At 34.9% G+C, this 8097-nt stretch overlaps 1 non-coding gene across 1 annotated transcript; it reads right to left on the bottom strand.

Annotated features, from left to right (window-relative positions):
* Window positions 1–7635: 7635 nt before the first annotated feature.
* LOC130874024 (U11 spliceosomal RNA) lies at window positions 7636–7772 on the bottom strand. Its single transcript, XR_009057073.1, has one exon. It is a non-coding gene; the product is annotated as a U11 spliceosomal RNA (small nuclear RNA).
* Window positions 7773–8097: the final 325 nt, after the last annotated feature.

Consider the following 8097-nt stretch of genomic DNA (forward strand, 5'->3'; position numbering starts at 1 on the left):
GTATACCCGCACAAATAAAGACAGATAGTGGTCTAGCATATTTCTCTAATAAAATAAAAGTTTTTTGCTTATTATAATATGAAGTATATTACAGGTATACCACATAATCCTTCAGGTCAGGAAGTTGTAGAAAGATCAAATTGAACTATAAAGGATATGTCAAACAAACAGAAAAAGAGGAAAAATTCTCCCAGATTACATAATGCTTTAGTAACATTGAATTTTCTTAACACTAATGAGAAAGGGACAACAGCAGCAGAGAGAAATTGGATAATAGAAAAGTCTTCTGAATTAGATCAGCTGGTGTATTTCAAGGATATGTTAACCTCACAATGGAAGCCAGATGTGCTACATTGGGGAAAGGGTTTTGCTCTTATTTCCACAGGAAAAGAAAAACTAAGGATACTACCAAAATTAATAAAGATTCAGTTTTAAAAAGAGAAATGAGCCTGGCGGTGGTGGCACACGCCTTTAATCTCAGCACTTGGGAGGCAGAGGCAGGTGGATCTCTCTGAGTTCGAGACCAGCCTGGCCTACAAGAGATAGTTCCAGGACAGGCTCCAAAACCACAGAGAAACCCTGTCTCGAAAAACCAAAAAAAACAAAAAAATAAAAATAAATAAATAAATAAATAAAAAGAGAAATGACAGCTCATCCATAGGGGTGACAATCATACAGATGATAAGAAAACTTCATAAGGGTTGGGGCAGGGTTCTTTCTTGTCTTTACAGGAAAATACACATCTTCAAAAATTCAAGAAAGAGAGAGAGAGAGAGAGAGAGAGATGGCTTTGGAGTTGGACAACAGCTCTGTCCTTTTCTAAATCTAAGCATGTTGTTAAAATAAAAATTTAGAGTTTCTGTCTTATGTCAAGAGCTTTCTGGTATGGGACAGAAAGAAGAAAGAATTTAGAAAAAAAATTTTACTTTGCTTCATACCTATTTTTGTCTCTATCTTCCTTTTCATTGAATATATATGTCAGTATATGTCTATATAAATAATGTTTAAGTTTTCCACAATGAACAATGAATTTTTCCTGCAGTAATCTTTGAAGTTTCCAGGAAGAAGATGGGGGTCCCACAAGAACAACTCCACCTGGTTCATATGACATCAGGATACTGATAGTACTTCTATAAGACCTGTTTTGGATACCAACTGCTCAAGATGGTTCCAACTTGGTTAGCTGAACTGGTGGACTTTTTTACAATGCTCTGGTCAGAACTACAAACAGGAACCTCAGAAAAATCCTACTGAATGCTCAGACTATTTGCAATTATACCAGACAGTAATCTTGGAACTTAACCATCATTTTACTTTCACAGGATTCTGTAGAAAGAGCATCGTCCCTATGACTGATGGAAGTAATTCTAGAACAAAGTTTGTTCTCAGGGTTAAGGACATAATTTAGGGGTTGATTATAATTGGTATAGGTTGGGCGGTTTTGGAGGAAATTTGTAGGCTCAGGGATCTCTTTGAAAAACTGGAGAAAATTGGATGGATGGGATAATAGATTAGTATGAGCTTACTCACACTAATAATAGTGATTAATAGAATAAATACTTGTGAGCTATTTCTTATAGGCAATTTATGTTGGTATATATTCTTGTATAGTGATACAAACTTAATCTATATTGAATATGTTCCTATTTTTGTCTACAATATTTGTATATCTAGGCAAAGTTATTTTGTCATATTGTATGCATGCATGCTGCTAGCTCTGTTTAAAACATTTTTGTATATAGATACAAATTTAGGATATATTTATTATATTGCAATACACAATTCTAACTCTGATCAACATACTTCTACATTGTTTACATTTTAAGGTCATCATGCTCACTTGTTGTACAGTTGTTTAAAGATTGTTTAATATTCTAATATGAAGTCTTAGTCTTTAAGTTATATAAGTATTAAGAATTATAGGTCAATAGTCATCTATGTTTGTCATACTTATAGTTAGACTAATCAGGTTCTTTAGATAAATAGAGATTGTAGTCTGCATAGATGGGTAATCTTTAACCACTTCAAAGAGCTGTAGAATATGGCATTTAAATAATTTAGGTTTCTGATGACATGAGACATGATTTATCCCAGTAGCACTGATCTATTCCCAAGAGAATGGTGAGCACTGAAGACATTTTACTTGGAGCTTATTTTCTTCTTGGCAAAACTGGCCTTTAAGCAAGGAACTGCTCATACATTAACCACTGACAAAATGCATATCTGGACAGGACAAGCAGGATATAGAAAAAAAGAGTCTCAAATCCTGCCAAGAGAGAGTAAGACAGTTTTAGAAATTTTCCTGTTTTCAAAGATGGTCTGTTAGTTACTTTAGGCCTTAGCCAAAGGTGGTTGTTCCAACATTGCAAATTAGGCTTTAGGTGGTGCCCAGATTGCCAGTTGTCTACATTTTGGAAGTTGTTTCATTGCACTTCCTGCTTACTCAAGTGATATTATTTCCCTTCTCAGGTCTTTGATGGAGTTGAAGACTAGATAGTCATAGTTACTTTCTTCTTATGACTTGGCCACATTATTTATAATACAAGACTTAGACTCCTTACAATATGATAATTATTGAAACATTTATCATGTTTCTTGCTGGATATTATTTATGCTGGTTGTAATTCTAATTTTTATACTTGATATTTGTTCTTATTGTATAATATTTTACATTAAGCTTAGAATTCTCTTATTTAAACAAAAGGGAAGGGTGTTGTAGGAAAATCCTTCAGCCAGTAGCTTTTACATTACTTACCCACTTGGGCATGGCTTCTTGTACTATAAATGCCATTGTAAAGAGTGCTTTTCTTCTCTCTTCTGGTTGTTGGAATTCCTATTGGAGCAGAGGACTGTGATCTCTGAGTCTACCCCTAAATAAATAACTCTTTACTATGTTCAATTTTGAGCTAGTTTGGGATTTATTTTTAGCATCCTTCTTCAGTTGCTCTTGGCTCTTTTCACTTAATTTTCTCAAGGATTGGATATACTTCTTCTCTCTGCCCTTTTCAAAACAGAATTCTTGCTCTGTGACCTAATGGACTTCCATTGATGACTTCAAAGAAGATAATGAATTTGCACAATTATACACCCACAGATTTTAATGACAAGCATTTGCATATGATATTCCTGGGGGATAATCCTTCTCGTTTTTACTTTGTCATTTGATCCATTATTTTTATACAGAATTCAAATGTAAGCTGCATCCTGTACTGGCTTTTAAGTTGTCCTTCCTTCCTCACTCTTGCTGGATATTTTATTAGTTTAAATCCTTCACTCTACGCATTGTTCACATGTATGGGTAGCCTCATTAGACTAACTTTGTTATATGTAAAAAAGATGTTGTATTTCTGGGTTGGTACTTAAATATTACCATTCTTACAAGAGATTCCATCTGCATACACAACTATTATATGCATGAAGTGTCTATAGAGGGGCCATAAAGGTGCATGTGGTCCTCTGGAATTGGAGTTAGTGATAAGTGAGCCATCAAGTGGATAATGGGAACAGAACGCAAGCGATTTGGAAAAGTAATAAGTGTGATTAACCATTGAGCAATCTTTCCAGCCTCCTTGCTTTTTGAGGAAGGGAATGAGACAGTACTCAGCTGTGTATCTCCAGCTGACATCTCAGGCTAGCCAGTCAGCCATGGATCACCCTCCTGCAAGACCCTCCCAAATGCTGGAGTTTTAACTTGTTGTAGAGCTGTTTCCTCTAAACTGAAACAGTTTCTCCTGAAGGAAGGAAAGAGGGTACTAATTTTCAGGAAAGTAAATACAGTTTAACAGGCTAACTCTGTAATTTAAACTTACAGAAATCACAAGGCCTTGTGGTTGGTTGTTTTACTCTGACACAGGAGGTCTGCCACCTAGCTCCCAAATAAATACTTAAGTTTTATTTTTTCTTATAAATGGCTGGCCATAGCTTGGCTTGTTTCTTGCCAACTTCTCTTAATTTAAGTTGCCCTGAATACGTCTTATCTATGGGATTTTATCTTTTTCTACTTCTGTATACCTTTCTTTACTTCTTACTCCATGTATGACTGGGTAGCTTGGCACCAATGTCCTCTCTCTTTTCCTTTTCTCATTCGAATATCTCTCCTTTTTCTCCTTCTATTCATTTCCCTTGCATTCCAGCAATGCCTAACCTTTCTCCTGTCTTGCTGTTGATGGCTCAGTTATTAGACCATCAGGTGTTTTAAGCAGGAAAAGTAACACAGCTTACAGAGTTTAACAAATGCAACATAAAAGAATGTATCACAACTTTGCATCATTAAACAAGTGCTTCACAGCATAAACAAATGTAACACATATTAAAATAATATTCTAAATAAGTCCTGGCTTCAAGATTATCAAAGCAATGAAATTGCTGGGGTGATTGATCAACTCTAGTTGAGCTGCCTGCAAGAACAGTGAGTTTCATAATTGAGTTGTCAGCCACACAAAGGTGGTGATGCAGCTGCCTTTGAGTCACCCATACTCTTAAGAGACCTATCATCCACACTCTCATAAGCACCCCAATAAATAAATAAAAATTTCTCTAAGTTGGATGGAAAGATTTTTTTAGTCTGTTGTTTGTGATCTATCTACAATGAATAGCTATCTGCTCACATCATGCAGCAAAGGTGCATGGCTCCACAGCCAGCTAGGGATTCTGCATTCTCTGTATATTTTCTAGCACTGTAACAAACCCTGTAGAGGGTTTGTTCTTCGCATAATTTGCAGTGCAGGGATTGAATCAGGTCCTTCAGCATTCAAGAAAAACACTTTAACAATGACCTACATTTTCCTGTACTTTTAAAAATGAAATAAATACCATTCAAGGTATGATAGCACATGCATTTAATCCCATCATTTGGGAGGCAGATACTTGAAAATCTTTATTAGTCTGAGACCAAGACTACAAACCAGAGTTCCAGGAAAACCAGGCTGTTACACAGAAAGTCCCTGACTCAAAAAACAACTACAACAAAACAAACAAACAAACCAATTCCACAGAGAAAAACAATTTTAAAAGTGTCCATAAAAAATATGATTTTATAGTAAAATATGAGACATCCAGTTAAAAGAAAATATAATGAATTAACAATTAAATTGCCCACAAAGTAGAAGTTTATTATAAATAATGAATATTTGGGCACAAGTATATCCTATTTAATAATCAAACATCTATATTTCCTTTTATGAATTTGAATTTTATATCTTGTTTGTACTTATTAATTCAGATAATTTAGTTTATGACAGATATTATTTTATTAGACTACCCTCTGTTTAAAGGATGCTTAGTAGTAAAGTATAAGTTATACATAAACATAAAAGATATCAAGAATCATCAATATAATTCATCTTTAAATATATTTTTTTCCAAGACACAGTTCTCAGTAGCTTTGGAGCATGTCCTGAAACTAGCTCTTGTAGATCAGCCTGGACTTGAACTCACAGAGATCTGTCTGCTTCTGCCTCCTGAGTGCTGGGATTAATGATGTGTACCACCACTGCTTGGCTTGAAATTTTTTTTTTAAATTTGACTATTTAAGCCTGAATTTTAGTTTTATTTTTATCTTATTAAAATATATTTTGATTCCCAGAATAAGTTGGTAGGTCGTTTCTCTTTTTATTCAATATATATATATTCTGATTTTTAAAACTTTTACATTTGCTATCTCTTTGTGTGTCAAAATCATTTAAATATTTGTGCTAAAGACATGACCACTGATGTGGCTAACAAAACGCCTGCTTTTAAGTGACAAATATACATGGTAGCAGATACAGAAAATCACACTTAGATTTTCTGAGAACAATAAATGCAGAGGGAAGATGAAGATGGTACAGTAACAAGCACAGAGTGACAAGGTAGGGTTGTGAAGGAGACCACAGCTATGTAGAAACAGGTGAGTGATTTCAAGTGAGGGCGGGTTGTATTGCTATGGACATAACAGAGATAATAAATGTAATTAAACCTTTATAAATATATTTAAGATTTTTCTTGGATGTCATGTGGGAAGTTAAATTTAATGGGAAAAACTATTATAATGGAGGTTTTTGGGTTTCTTTATAATATGCTAGACAGTTTGAAAATAGAATGATTGAATGAGAGGATATCTAATTCACACCCAGACAGAAGAATTTAACAAAAAGTCAGTTTCAGCATTACATTATAAGACTAAAGAGAAGCAGTCTAAGGTTGTCAGACAACCAACCTTAACATCAAGTAACCTTCCAGAAATTGCCAGATGCAAGAGTCTCTGTTACACCTAATTGGACTCCTGTGCCATTGTTAGATTTAAAGAGATTCAAGGAAGAAACAGTCTCATATGGCATGCCGTCACCGTTTGTGAAGCAAATGTTAAACTCGTGGTCAGTTTGTAATAGAATTATTCCTAACGACTGGAAAGATTTGGTTAATGGAGTTTTAGAGAATGGTACACAATTACAATGGAGTACCTGGTTCAAAGAAAAAACTAAGATTATTGAAAAAAGGACTAAAGCCAGAGGTAGGGAAAACTCCCAAGATCAAATTCTTGAAGGAGACTATGCTGCTATAGAAAGGCAAGCTGTGTATGATGACCACACCCTGCACTTATGCTGAGTAGCAACTTTGAATGTTTGGGACAGAATTGAAGAAATACAAAGGAAAATTGAATCATTTTAAAGTTATGCAGGACCCAAAAAAAGCCTTTACAGATTTTTTTTTCATAAAGATTGACGTCAACAGTAAATAGGAGGATACCAAATTCAGGAGCTAGGCAAGTAGTAATTGAATCTCTGACTTTTGAGAATGCCAGTTCTCTTTGCAAGAGAATAATTAGGCTGCTAAAGGCAAGGCCAGCACCTTTGGAGGAATATATCCAAGATACAATTAATATAGAATCTCATGAGCATGATGATACATGGACAGGGGAGGTGATTGCCTGGGGTTTGGGAAAAAATTAGAATATCAAACATTATAATTGTGGTAAGCAAAGTCAATTTAAAAAGAATTATAGGCATAATATTCCTAGGCAGAATGTTTTTCTAACAATAATCCATTCAGAACACCCCTTTCTTCTGGATTATGCAGGAATTATGGCAAAGGCAGGCATTGGACTAATGAATGTAGGTCAACTAGAAATACTCATGGTAATCTTTGCCATCAGGAGACTCTGTAAGGGCCCTCTTGCAGGCCCCTATGTCAAATCTAGTTCAGTAACTTCCTGACATCGTAAAAGAACACCTTCCCAGAGAAATTAAAGAACTAAATGCCTACTGTAAGAAATGATACTGCTGTGGATAATAGAACAGCTATAGAAAAGAGAACAAAAATTTAAGGAGAAATCATAAGTGATTATTTTGGCAAACTTCTATAAATGATTAAAGACCAAGTTTAAATATATGAATAATTATCTTGATATTTAAGGTCTGGTAGACACAGGTGCAGATGTAATAATACTTTATCAGAATCTTAACACTAAAATTTACTTCTTCAGGACATAAATGTCCAGTTTTTAGGGATTGGAATTTTGTCTCAGGTAAAGAAGAGCATGAGATGAATTGAATGTATAGGGCCAGAAGGACAGAGAGAAACATTAAAACCATCTGTTGCTAACATAGCAATGAATTTGTGGGGAAGTAGTTTGTTACAGAAATGGATTACTCAGATTGGGGAGGTGGGTGGAACAATGATCACCAGGTTCCCAAGTACCAAAAAATTATGCTTCCAAAATCTCTTGATGTCGATTCCACATGCAGCACAATCAAGCAACCCTATGTGTGCCACTCATGACAGAAGTCCTTTTATAGGAATACTCGGATTAATATTCCCCAATCTTAGAAACTAACCATAGATTAACATGTGTTTTTTGGGAAAAATATTAGAAGGTTATATAAAGAGCAGTCACTAACCATTCAGAATGTAAAAGAACAGGGTGCAAGCTGGTGATATTTCAAAGGTTCCGAGAGCCCTCTCAAACTTTAAAATGGTTAACAGACAAACCAGTATTTGTTAAGCAATAGCCTTTAGTAATAAAGAAACTGCAGGAGCAACTAGATGCTTAACATATTGAAGAATTCCAGTCCTTGGAATTCTCCTGTATTTGTTGCTAAAAAAAATCTAGAAAGTGAA

Source organism: Chionomys nivalis, chromosome 4, assembly GCF_950005125.1.
Source record: "Chionomys nivalis chromosome 4, mChiNiv1.1, whole genome shotgun sequence".
Lineage (NCBI taxonomy): Eukaryota > Metazoa > Chordata > Mammalia > Rodentia > Cricetidae > Chionomys > Chionomys nivalis.